Raw genomic sequence first — 14,796 nt, forward strand, 5'->3', positions numbered from 1 at the left:
ATTTTTTCTGTTGATTAGTTGCTTTCTGTTGTGTTATATATCACTCTTTCATGGGTATGCAAATAGTCAGCATACTTCATTCTCCTGTGGCCCCAGTCAGACGACATTTCAAACAGTCCTTTTCACAAAACACACTGCATCTATGTCAACTGGCAAATTCCTCACAAAAACACATAACTCGCTGGATAGTCTTAAGATTTCTTAAAAGTCTCTTAGTAAACAAATTAGCACTGAACAACTACAATACAGAACCCTGCAATAAACAACCATGGCAAAGAAACTACAACAAAGTGTAAGAAATATCTGCAACAATCAATAATGAAAGTGAAAAGATATAACTGTAACAAAGAAAGTGGTAAGAAATAACTGCAACAAAGACAATAGAAACAAACATTGTAACAAAGAAATTAGTAAGAAACAACTTCAGTGTAGGCAAGGTAACCCTTGAAAGTTAAAAAAAATTATTTTTTAAAATAAAACCTGTCCAGCTTAAAAGTGGAAGCTCATCTTTATATAGAATATAGCACTACATGGTACTAATCAGCAGAAAAAAAAATCGAACTTTTCTGGATTGGCGTTCCTGAAAAAAAAAAAAAAAATCTGCAAATTATAAAAAAAGTTCAAAAGGTGACAGTAAAAGAACTTTTGACAGATGTGTCCAAACGAAGGATACCATTGTAATCATGAAACAATTATCTTTCAAATAAAAAAACTCTTAACACAATATCTAAAACTGTTAAAAATTTTCTGAAATTCACATCTTCAAAATGGTGTTCACAGTGTCATCTTTGGAGGTCTGTATCTTGGGGCAGAAATTTTTTTGGAGAAAACAAAAAAATATGTGTTTCTTACTTACTCCTGAATTTTAACATAAGCTAAATTCAATAACATCTGAGACATGAAGGTAACACCCCTGCCTGAAATGATATGGATTATGCCATTTGATGAATCTTTGCCGAAAGAGGCTAGAGATTGTTGTATTGTTAAATGCCTGAAAATGCCTCACATTCCAGTGTAAATGTTTATAGTATAACACTATCTTTTCTTGTGACACTACAAAACAGAACTAGTAGCGGACTAAGATGTGTGTATGTGTGTGTGTGTGTGTGTGTGTGTGTGTGTGTGTGCGCGTGCATGCGAATGTGCATGCGTGCACACATGTTTGTGTGTGTGTTTGTAAATATGGTTTGATGACTTTGATTTAGTGAAGCCTAGGAATGTTATATTTTATTTCTACGAAGATAAAGAGGCTTTTGACTACAAAATGCTAAATATATACTAAAAAAGCTTTCGTAAGTGCAGGAAATTTGCAGAAACAATGATTTTTCTTGCAGCAGTAAAATACAGTTTAATTTAAACAGCTGATGAATGAAAATGGATATCAAAATTCTGTACATATATTGTGCCCAGAAAATAAAGGCTATGTGATATAGAAATGACGAAACACACAGTGGCTACGTAAATATATAAAAATATGAATAATATGTACTAATCTATTTGTAGATTATGATGCAAGTAAATACATATATATTATTTCTTTATTTTATACATGAATGTTATAATGAAACAGCTCTACAGATATCTGACAGCTAAAGTATTATATTTAGAAGAAGATTAAAAAATAAAAGGAAACAGTACACACTATTGGCAACAGTATATAATACTCAGGTTTACACTTGTCAATTCTGAAAGAGACTCATTCAAACAAGTAACTCATTGTCACATGGGAGGTCCCTTAAATTAATATCAATTAATTAACTGTGAATATCTTTCCAAGCAATACACATTCGACTTCTGACACTGATATAGCTGTTATGTTTTAATATAAATGAATGTGTGATGAGAATTCTGTACAGAATCATTTGGTATAGCATAAAGGCCCAAATAAGGATAGCTTTTAAACAACAAGTCAAGGTAATAGAACATGATGATAACTGACTTAAAATTACTCATTATCTCATAAACAGAGAAAAGTTATCTAGATGAAATTGTAGAACTCAACCTTTTCAGAAACACGAGATAAAGAATTTCGATGCAGTCTACTATCAATCAAATTCTTTAAGTGAAGTGCTAAATAAACTGGTATAGGCATGCCTATTCAAATACGGAGATACGTAAACAGGCAGAATACGATGGTGCGGTCAGCAATGCCAATATGAGACATGTGTCTGGTGCAATTGTTAGATAGTTTACTTTTGCTACAATGGCAGGTTATAAAGATTTAAGTGAGTTTGAATGTGGTGTTATAGATGGTGCACGAGTGATGGGACACAGTATCTGTGAGACAGCGATGAAGTGGGGATTTTCCCATATGACCATTTTACAAGTGTACCATAAGTATCAGGAATCCGGTAAAACATCAAATCTCCAACAATGCTGTGTGGCCAGGAAAAGATCCTGCAAGAACAGGGCCAATGACAACTGAAGAGAATCATTCAACGTGACAGAAGTGCAACCCTTTTTCAAATTACATCAGATTTCAATGCTGGGCCATCAACAAGTGTCAGCTTGTGAAACATTCAACGAAACATCATTGATACAGGCTTTCGGACTTGAAGGCCTACTCGTATACCCTTGATGGCTGCATGACACAAAGCTTTATACCTCATATGGGCCCTTCAGCATCAACATTGGATAAGACTGGCTGGCCGGACGAGTCTCATTTCAAATTGTATCGAGTGGATGGGCATGTACGCATATGGAGATAACATCGTGAATCGATGGACATTGCTTGTCAGTTCAAGTTGATGGAGGCTCTGTAATTGTGTGTGGCATGTGCAGTTGGAGTCAAATGGGTCCCCTGATATGTCTAGATACAATTCTGACTGGTGACACATATGAAAGCCTCCTGTCTGATCACCTGCATCCATTCATGTCCATTGTGCATTCCTACAAACTTGGGCAATGTCAGCAGGACAATGCAACAACCCACACATCCACAATTGCTGCAGAGTGGCTCTGGGAACACTCTTATGAGCTTAAACACTTCTGCTGCCCACCAAACACACAAGACATGAAAATTGTTGAGTATATCTGGGATGCCTTGCTATATATTGTTCAGAAGAGATCTCTAACCCCTCATAATCTTGTGGCTGTATGGACAACTCTGCAGGATTTATGGTGTCAGTTCCCTCCAGCACTACTTCAGACATTAGTTGAGTGCATGCCCTGTCATGTTGCAGTACTTCTTCATGCTCACAGGGGCCTTACACATACTAGGCAGGTGAACCAGTTTCTTTGCCTCTTCAGTGTAGAATGATAACAGTCTGATGGAGACTAAACTGAAGTTGTCAGTTATATAGTAATTCCTTTTTAATTTCGCTAATAACATTGGCTTCTCCATGCATTCTGTGCATTTCAAGTACTATTTCCCTGTAAAAATTACATTGAATCAAAATTCAATGAACTATAATGAGATATGATGAATAGTACATGATATCATGAAAAGTAACTGCACAAGTGATATGTCATATTTCTTTTTATCGAATTAAAAAGATAATTATTCCATGTGCCTCACATATCTCTTATAATACACACATTTGCATCACCCCGGTTCCCAGAACTCCTGAAGATAGATGTTGATTGTGGATATAATATCACAGATACAGTCCCTTTGACTGTTCAGAAATGTCACTAAACCCGCCCAAAGAGGTAAGCAACCATGCATGAGCAGCACCTATCACATGGAGGGGGTCTGACAGCCAATCACTTCCAGTCATTCCACCAGGAAGGATGTACACGGTTTCTGTTGTCTGTAGTTCAAACATGCCTAGATGGTCAAAATTGCAGCTTGATAGAGTCTGCATTGTTACTTTGTGCCAGGAGGGGCTCTTAACAAGGGAAGTGTCCAGGCATCTCGGAGTGAAACATAGCATTGTTGTTCGGGTATAGAGGAGATACAGAGAGACAGGAACTGTCAATGACGTGCCTTGCTCAGGCCACCCAAGGGCTACTACTGAAGTAGAGGATGACCGCTACCTACAGATTATGGCTCAGAGGAACCCTGATAGCAATACAGCAATGCCACTTTGTTGAATAATGCTTTTTGTGCAGCCACAGGACGTGATGTTATGACTCAAACTGTACACAATAGGTTGCATGATGGGCAACTTCACTCCCAACGTCCATGGCGAGGTCCATCTCTGCAACCAAGACACCAGGCAGTGCAGTACAGAGGGGCCCAACAAGATGTTGAATGGACCGCTCAGGATTGGCAACACATTTTCTGCACCGATGACTGTTGCATACACCTTCAACCAGATGATCCTCAGAGAAGTATTTGGAGGCAACCTAGTCAGGCTGACGGCCTTAGACACATTGTCCAGTGAGTGCAGCTAGGTGGAGGTTCCCTGCTGTCTTGGGGTGGCATTATGTGAGGCCAACGTATGCCTATGGTAGTCATGGATGGCGCTGTAATGACTGTATGATACGTGGATGGCATCCTCCGACAGATAGTGCAACCATATTCGCAGTATATTGGCAAGACATTTGTCTTCATAGACGGCAGTTCACACCCCTATCGTGCACATCTTGTGAATGACTTCCTTCAAGATAATGACATTGTTTGATCAGAGTGGCCAACATCTTCTCCATACATGTCTGGGATAGATTGGAAAGGGCTGTTGTATGGACGACGTGACCCACCAACCACTCTGAGGGATCTATGCTGAATCGCCATTGAGGAGTGGGACAATCTGGACCAACAGGGCCTTGATGAACTTGTGGATAGTATACCACAATGAATACAGGCATGCATCAATGAAAGAGGATGTGCTACTGGGTATTAGAGGTATCAGTGTGTACAGCAATGTGGACCACCACCTCTGAAGGTCTCGCTGTATGGTGGTACAATGTGCAATGTGTAGTTTTCATGAGCAATGAAAAGGTTGGAAATGATGTTTATTTATTTATTTATCCAGGTGTCATTTCACCATGACTTGGGATTTGTCATCATAATACAATGAAAAGAAATACTTGTAATATGAATACATGCAGAATTCAAAAGTGTGTTTTACAAGGAGATGACAGGTGTTTAGCCATAGAGTTGCTAAAGGACTCTTTTTAGCATTTGCCTGAAACCATTTAGGAAAATCTAAATCAGTATTGCCAGAAAGAATAAACTTCATCATTTCATTTCATTTATTATCATCCTTTTCATCATTTACTTGATATAGGAGGGTAAAAATCCTAGAGGGAGACCAAAAGATGAATACAGTAAGCAGATTCAGAAGGATGTAGGTTGCAGTAAGTACTGGGAGAAGAAGAAGCTTGCACAGGATAGAGTAGCCAGGAGAGCTGCATCAAACCAGTCTCAGGACTAAAGATCACAACAACAACAACAGGAATTGTCATAATACTGTCCAGAATATGCACAGCATAATATTACAAATTTCTGTCAAACACACAAAATTAACATTATGTTGAAAATAAAAACATTGAATTAAAACACATAAAATTAACATTATATAATATGTTGAAAATTAAAACTTTGACTTAATGTGTTGTTCTTTTACAGGCTCTTTTAACATGTACCATATGTGCTCATGAATATGAGGCCAGTGTCTTAACAGCTGCACTGCCTCATTTGATTGGTTGAGTTGTGGTGATTCAGACAATTGATCATTAAGACAAAAAGTGTGGAATCTTTTTGATTTGACTTATATACTATCTATTTGCTTGGAGTACTTTCCATTTCCCATTTTGTCTTTGTGTAGTTACTTGCTTAAAGGGTATGCTTTCAGCGTGCTACATGTCCATTATCAATAACATAATTCAGTGTTTTGTGTTAACACAGTTTTATTTAATTGTGCGTCATTGCCCCCTAGAAGTAGTGACTGCAATGAACACAATGGCAGATGATGGAAAGATTAAATATGAGGTTACCTCACTGGCTGCTGTGGGTGCCACCTCTTCAGAATAGTTGTATGCATCAGAGGATAATACTACCGTTCCACACTCAGTGCTAAATTTCAGAGAAGTGCTGGGCACTTTGTGTGATATGCAGCTCAAAAACAATTCTCTAACAAGCTGCATTGCATCTTCTGCACCATGTGGAAAATTTGTCACCCCTCCGTACATGCCTCAGCAACCCGTTTTATGGTTCTGGCTCCTAGAACATTCTTTTAACTCCTGCAATGTCTTAGATGACGACCTGCAATTCAGCTTGATAATTGGAGCATTGAACTCTCAAAGGGAATGTGTGATATTACACAGAACACATCACGATTGAACAAATACCCTCACTTTAAGGACTTCACCAGTCACCCAAACTGACAGACCTTCACATACAACAAGTTTTACAAAATGTAGTTATCAGTGACAATTCAGTTTCTATATTTTGGCAGCATCACCAGTAATTCTGAGGTCCCCCTAAAATTGGAAATGGCATCACAAGCATAGTTACAGAAGCCTCCGCAAGAGGGGAGCAGCGTCCACTACCAGAACTAGTCACATTACTATGACACAACTTCAGCATTCTCACATGGCAACTCAGATAAGCTCCTGCACCTTGTATCAGCCACTTCAGTGCCAAGCAATGCAGCACTTGCCGTGACATCAATTGGCACCCTATACTGTGTTGATATAATTCCTGCTTTGTATGGTTGGCTCAAGAAACCCCACACTGTGCAATAATATAAAGACAGACAGTGATCAGAATTAGGCAAGACCAACCACTACAAAGTAAAGTTCCTACATGCTACTACAGATAGTTTCTCATCAAATGGCTTGAGTCCTGCAGTGAAACTTGCATCACAAAAAAGTGGATCTCATCCTTGTATTGGAAATGTGACTGCTTTTGACATGCCTGACAGAAACTCTGCTGCTCACAGCTTTCCTGCCCCATGTCACTTATTCTATCAGGAGACCTGAAATGCACGAAAGTATTTAAATGACATAGGATCAGATGTTAGAGTACTATTGACAATGTTCAAAGACTGCTCCTTAGTTGCAGCTTGACTCGCAGGAGTCTGTTCTTGGTATAGACTTACTATTTCATTACTGCCTTGATGTGTCCATATAAGAGGTGCAACTCATACTGAACAATGAGACTGTTTACAGAAATTCTCCATGTTCATGCAATGTTCATAGATGGAGAAACTCTGCATCCGCTTATTGCTCTGTAGATGTGAAATCATCAATATTAAATGAGCTTCTTACTCTATTGAACACTGTTGGTGAACTTAACTGGGAAAATGACAGCTGTGGGAGAAGGGAGAGCATGCTTTATTGCAGAGAACAGTGTGTTGGACATGCATATTAATAATCACACTGCTTCACTCAAGATGCCCTGGCATCAATAAGTAAGCTACAGGATGACATCCTTCATGCTGCAACTTTGGACAATGTAAGATGGTAGTCCACTTTTGGGCCCAGAATATGGTATAACACTTCCCACCACATCACTAATACACCTGGACCACGAGCTGCTCCCTAAGCCAGCCAACTGGTCACTGCACACTATGCTGCAGTGAAGAAGGAGTTTGAAGAATTACTGGCAGCTAGAATCATCAGACATTTGGATAGCCTGTAGACATTCTTCCTACATGTAGTTAACTGGAAAGGTGGGTCCTGGGAAGCTTGCAGGCTCTATCACATCTTAAATGTGTGAACTACACCTGAATGCTCCAGGATATTTCGCATGTGTTAGCAGGAGCTTAGCTGTTCAGAATTATAGATTTTCAAAAATCATATCATCAGATTCCAGTGGCACCAGCATGTACACAAACACAGTAGCCATGCCCTTTGGTCTCCTTGAATATACCTCAGTGCCATTTGGTTTAAAGAAAGTGGCTCAAATCTGGTAGCAGTTTATCAGTGAGGTTGATCATGGCCTGCCCTTCTGCTTCACATATCTCAGTGATTTGTAGGTTTTCTCCACCTCTGACGCTGAACAAGACAATGATCTGTAAATTATGCTTGACCTACTTAGTCATTATGGACTACAGAAACAAAGACAAATGTGTGCTTTGATAACAAGAAATGGAATTTTTGGGAGACTGGTTTACCTCCTCAGGCATCCAGTCTTTAAAAAGGTTGACTTGATTTTGTCAGTTGCTCCAGAGATTTTCCAGCAGTTACACCGATTTTATTAATTTTTGTTTTTTATTTTTATTTTATTTTATTTTTCCTACAAGCACCATGTGCCCCATACCGAGGTCATACAAGTACCACTCACTGTCGCACTCATGAATACAATGCTCAGTAACATGGAGCTCAGCAATCTTGTCTGCATTTGATGCTGTTAAAGCCAGCTTAAGAGTCACTGTGCTCCTGGCACACCCTCTCCCTTCTGCCGACATGTACAAAAAAACAGACATCACATATGTAACGAACGTGAGGAGGCCAATGACCACGTCAATGCGGATGCATACCATGCTCAAACTCTTAGGGGAATCAGCAAAATGTCGTGAGTTATGACGATAATGGGCAATGGGCGCTACATCTATAGTGTGTGGGTAAGTTGTGAAACTGGGTCTCACCGGAGGTGTCCTAGGGCAGTTTGTGCAGTTGCAATGTCCACTGTATCCAGATGGTACAGTGGTCAGTGCCTCTACCTAGTAGGCAGGAGATCCATGTTTGAATCCCAGTCCAGATCAAATTTCCAACTTTCCCCATTGATTTAAATCAATACCTACTGGTAGCTAATGTCATTAACTCCTTTGTTTCTGTTCTTGGTGTCTGTTCTTTTGGACATGTCTGAAAGAACAGACATCTCACATACATGTGTTTATATGATCCACAATTGTATTTAATTACATGGTTTAAATTCAGTATTATCTTTGCAAGCTTATAAAAAATTCCTAAATTGTTTTGTGTCTCATACTTATTAAGATCAATTTTTGAGATGCTTGATTTTGCTGTTTCATTCATGTTATTTCTGCCACAAAATTTCATACAGAAATACACCTGCAATTGTGTTGACCATGTGTATTACACCCCTATTAAAATACTGTGGAGAATATTGCAAAGGCACTGGGGGGGGGGGGGGGGGGGGGGCTCAGTATTAGTGTAGAAAAAATATTTAATTGCATATAATTTTTGTGTTTTCTTCCAGTCACTAGTGTATCAATAGAATATATTTAAACCATTAAATTATACGCAATTGAAAGAATGTTCTGTGATTGCTGAATGACCATGCCTATTTTGTTATAAACTGAGGATTATACTACAGAAAAATTTCACCTCACATAATTTTCTGATATATTTGTCCATTAATTCAGACACCTCCAATTTAGTTATTGGATTTGAATACGTGAGTATAACTCAAAAATTATCTCCAATGTAGCTATGCCTTGTATTGCAATACAAATAGGACATATATGTTAACATCATTTTTAAATGTAGTCCCCTTGTTTTTCAACAAGCTTCCTGATGCCATTAGAAAAGGTCTTCAGCTGAGCGGTGAGCTACATATGCACCGCATCCTTCACTTCTTGGTTCTAGATGAATCAACGGCCCCTTATTGTCTCTTTGAATGGAACAAACAAGTGGTAGTTAAAAGAGCCAAGATCAGGACTCTATGGAGGGTGAGTCATTACTTCAGTCTTGAGTTCTTGGAGTATTTCAGCATTGTGGGCTGTGGCATGTGGACGGCCACTGTTGTGTGACAACACACCTCCTTTCAATGCCCTCAACATTTCCTTCAAATTGCAGGTTTTAGTCTGTCAGTAAGCATCTTACTGTAATGCACACTGAAGGAAAGTTGCTGCTCACCATATAGTGGAGAGGCTGAGCTGTGATAGGCACAATAAAAAGATTCATACAATCATAGCTTTCGGCCATTAAGGCCTTTGTCAGCAGTAGACACACATACACACACGCACCCACACACGCATGCAAGCGCAACTTGCCCACACATCTGCAGTCTCAGAGAGCTGAAACTACACTGCGAGCAGCAGCACCAGTGCGTGATGGGAGTGGTGACTGGGTGGGGGTAAGGAGAAGGCTGGGGTGGGGAGGGGGAGGGATAGTATGGTGGGAGTGGCGGATAATGAAGTGTTGCAGTTTAGATAGAAGGTAGAAGAGAAGGTGCGGAAGGGGGATGGGGTAAGTAGCTGAATGGAGAGAAATAAAAATAAAATAAATTAAAAGACTGGGTGTGATGGTGAAATGACGGCTGTGTAGTGCTGGAATGGGAACAGGGAGGAGGCTGGATGGGTGAGGACAGTGACTAGTGAAGGTTGAGGCCAGGTGGGTTACAGGAACGTAGGATGTATTTCAGGGAAAGTTACCACCTGCATAATTCAGAAAAGCTGGTGTTGGTGGGAAGGATCCATATGGCACAGGCTGTGAAGCAGTCATTGAGATGAGGGGTATCATGTTTGGCAGCGTGTTCAGCTGCAGGGGGGTCCAGTTGTTTTTTGGCCACAGTTTGTTGCTGGCCATTCATGCGGACAGACAGCTTGTTTGTTGTCATGCCTACATAGAATGCAGCACAGTGGCTGCAGCTTAGCTTGTAGATCACATGACTGGTTTCACAGGTAGCCCTGCCTTTGATATGAAAAGTAATGATAGTGACTGGACTGGAGTAGCTTGTGGTAGGAGGATCTATGGGACAGGTCTTTCATCTATGTCTATTACAGGGGTATGAGCCATGAGGTAAGGGATTGGGAGCAGGGGCTGTGTAAGAATGGACGAGTATATTGTGTAGGTTCAGTGGACGGTGGAATACCACCGTAGGAGGGGTGGGAAGGATAGTGGGTAGGACATTCCTCATTGCAGGGCACGATGAGAGGTAATCAAAACCCTGGCAGAGAATGTAAGTCAGTTGCTCCAATCCTGAATGGTACTGAGTTACAAGGGGAATGCTACTCTGTGGCCGGACTGTGGGAGGTGGTGGGAGACTGGAAAGATAAGGCACGGGGGATTTGCTTTTGTACGAGGATGGGAGGATAATTACGGTCAGTGAAGGCTTCAGTGAGACCTTCAGTATATTTAGAGAGGGACGGCTCGTCACTGCAGATGCGATGTCCATGGGAGGCTAGGCTGTACGGAAGGGACTTCTTGGTATGAAACAAGTGGCAGTTGTCGAAATGGAGGTATTGCTGGTGGTTAGTAGGTTTGATATGGATGGAGGTACTGATGTAGCCATCTCTGAGGCAGAGGTCAACATCTAGGAAGGTGGCTTGTTGTGTTGAGTAGGACCAGGTGAAGCAAATGGGGGAGAAGTTGTTGAGGTTCTGGAGGAATGTGAATAAGGTGTCCTCACCTTCAATGCAGATAGCAAAGATGTCATCAATGAATCTGAACCAAGTGAGGAGTTTAGGATTTTGGGTTTTTAGGAAGGATTCTTCTAGATGGCCCATGAATAGATTAGCATAGGATGGTGCCATGCGGGTGCCCATAGCCATACTGTGGATTTGTTTGTAGGTAATGCCTTCAAAGGCCAAGTAATTGTGGGTGAGAATATAGTTGGTCATGGAGACTAGGAAGGAGGTTGTTGGTTTGGAATCCATAGGGCATCTGGAAAGGTAGTATTCGATAGCAGTAAGGCCATGGGCATTAGGAATGTTTGTGTACAGGGATGTGGCATCAATAGTGACAAGCAGGGCACCGTGTAGTAAAGGGAGAGGGACTGTGGAGAGTCAGTCGAGCAAATGGTTGGTATCTTTTATATAGAAGGATAGGTTCCAGGTAATAGGTTGAAGGTGTTGGTTTACCAGAGCAGAGATTCTCTCAGTGGGGACACAGTAACCGGCCACAATGGGGCATCCTGGGTGGTTGGGTTTATGGTCTTTAGGAAGCATGTATAAGTTGGGAGTGCGGGGAGTGGTAGAGGTAAGTAGAGAGATGGACTTTGGGGAGAAGTTCTGGGATGGGCATAAGGATTTGAGCAGAACCATGACTAATTTGTAGATAATGTGTCACTTTGTCAATAGTCACTAATCTATCTACCAGAACCATGTCTTATGCACTCTCAATGTTATCAACGTTTGTGACAATGGATGGTAGTTTGCATCCTTCCTCATGCATAACACATGTGTGACCATTTTTGAATTCTGCAATCCATTTGCAGAAACTCCACTGTGACAGAACACTGTTACCATAATGTGCAAAAGTCTTTGATGGATTGTGGCCCCTGATAAGGCTTCTGATCACAAAAACTGCACCACTTGCTTGTCCCCTTTGGTACAAACTTCTAATGTATTGGCCATGGTCTATCTGTAACAAAAGGAAGACAAATGGAGAAATTAGTATCAAACTTTGACAGTAGGACCACAACAGTTTAATAATAAAATAAATAAGGAAAGAGGTCAATATGAATAATGTCAGAAGAGTTACATTAACATTGCAGAGAATTTTTGCCTTAACCTTGTAAATTGTTCTGTCTTGTTTTAGAGAACCTGGTTCTATGTACTGATGCCAAAAAACATGTTTTAGGGAGAACAAATGATGACTCAGTGAAACAAGAGACTACTGATACTGCACTACAGTGTAAGGACATTACGATGTAGTGAAGGATGGGTAACATAACAAAAACCAGAGCTTTTGTAATATTCAAGTTTAGTAGCTTCTATAATTTGTTTTGTGCAAAAATTTTATATTTTTTATTTATTATTTTTTTTGTGACTTGTTGGATCATAGGACTAGCAGATTCTCATGCATAAATTATTATGTGTGGATTTGGGTGTGTGTGTGTGTGGGGGGGGGGGGGGTTGTGTATTTCAATCAAGCTGGTAATATAAAAATATAGTCATGTAGAAGAAGGTGTAATTAGATGAATGACGAACACTAATTTCACTTAACGGTGGTTTATCCAGCACTTGCACATACAAGACCGCAGAGCAAACTGCCTCCTGCCAGAACACATACAGTATATATACAGCTACAGAACATTACAGTACAATGATTCTTTACATTTGTGGATACTTCTAGAATATAGTTGAACCAAATGTAGACATTAAAATTGTACAATTCAAATGAGTTTTGAATGCATGATCCTCCATGCAACAGTTTAGTATCATAGCCACTATGCCACAGTGTTACTCAGCTGCTTCTGCCACCAAAGTCTTATTAAGGCGTTCAGTAAGCCCGTTAGTTTGTGGATGGTAAGCAGTCATCATGCGGTGAGTAATGTTGCATCGACAGTTTATCTCTGTCACAAGATTCGATTGAAAAACTTTTCCTCAATCCATAATTAATGACCATGGGACACCGTGTGTTAATACAATGTCTTCCATGATGAATTTGGCTACCTTGGATGCTTCGGCTGTTTTCATGGCTTTTGTAATGGCATAGTGTGCCAGATAATCAATGCAAACAATAATCCATCTATTGCCACTAGCAGACATTGGAAATCATCCAAGGAGGTCAATCCCAACACGCTGGAAAGGCGTTTCGGCTGGTGGAATTGGTACGAGTTGTCCAGGTGGTTTCTGAGGAACTGCCTTTCTCCTCTGGCACTCTTGACAGTGTGACACATAGTGACGGTCACTCCTAAATAAACCTGGTCAGAAAAATCTCTTGCAGATTCTATCATATGTCTTAATAAATTCTAAATGTCGGGCCTTAGGTGTGTCATGGAATTTCTGTAGAACATCTAAGCGCATGTGTTTAGGAATCACTGGTAGCCACCTCTTTCCAAACGGATCAGACTTTTTCTCACAAAGTAATCCATTAACTACCTTAAATTTTCCTTTCACATCCTCTGACCGATTTAAGGCAAGCATAATTTGAGATATCTTGGCATCCTTCTTCTGCTCAGCAAAGATCGTGGAGTGGAGCGAGACAGTCACTATCTTCATCAAAGTCTTGATGGTCTTGCAGAGGGTTTCTTGGGAGACAGCCAGCATCTTGGTGTTTTCTTCCACTTTTGTACACTATGGTAATGTCATACTCTTGAAGACGTAGTGCCCACCTTGTGAGTCATCCTGTTGGATTCTTAAGACCTGTCAACCAACAAAGTGAATGATGGTCTGTAACAACTGTGAATGGCCTTCCATAGAGATACTGCCGAAATTTGCAGATCACAGCAAGACATTCTCTTTCTGTAGTTGAGTAGTTTGTCTCGGTTTTGGTAAGTGTCCTTGAAACTTAGGCTATAACCTTCTCTTCTCCATCCGAAATCTGCACCAGAACAGTGCCAATCCCATACCCACTGGTATCTGTGTGTAGTTCTGTAGGTGCTCTCTCGTCATACAGACCAAGTACAAGGTCAGTCATGAGAGCTTTTTGCAGCACATCGAAAGAATCTTGTTTAGCACCATCCCAGATAAATTTAGCATCAGCTTATGAAACTCTTGTAGTGGCCTAGCTTTGACACAAAAGTCTCTGATAAAATGATAGTAATAAGAACATAATCTGAGGAAGCTTCTCACATCTCTAATATTTTTAGGAATACGATATTCCGTTATAAATCTCACCTTTTCTGGGTTTGGCCACACACCTTCATTTGACACAAGGTGTCCAAGTATTTTGATTTCTTTTGCTCCAAAGAGACACTTTCATGGATTAAGTTTCAGTCTGCCTTGTTGGAGTCACTTAAGAATGGCCCTCAGTCTTTTTATATGTTCATCAAATGTCTCTGAGAACACTATAATGTCCTCTAAATTACAAAGACACATCGTCCACTTCAGGTGCCTTAGAAGATTATCCATCATCCATTCAAAAGTTGCTGGTGCATTACACAAACAAATGGCATTACCTTAAACTCATACAGGCCCTCAGGGGTGATGAATGCAGTTTTCTCATGATCAGCCTCATCTACTTTGATTTGCCAGTATCCGGAGCACATGTCTATGGTTGAGAAAATCTTAGCCCCCTTCAGACAATCTAGTGTATCGTCAATTCGTGGAA

The sequence above is a fragment of the Schistocerca serialis genome, chromosome 6 (assembly GCF_023864345.2).
Source record: "Schistocerca serialis cubense isolate TAMUIC-IGC-003099 chromosome 6, iqSchSeri2.2, whole genome shotgun sequence".
In the NCBI taxonomy this organism is placed as follows: Eukaryota; Metazoa; Arthropoda; class Insecta; order Orthoptera; family Acrididae; genus Schistocerca; species Schistocerca serialis.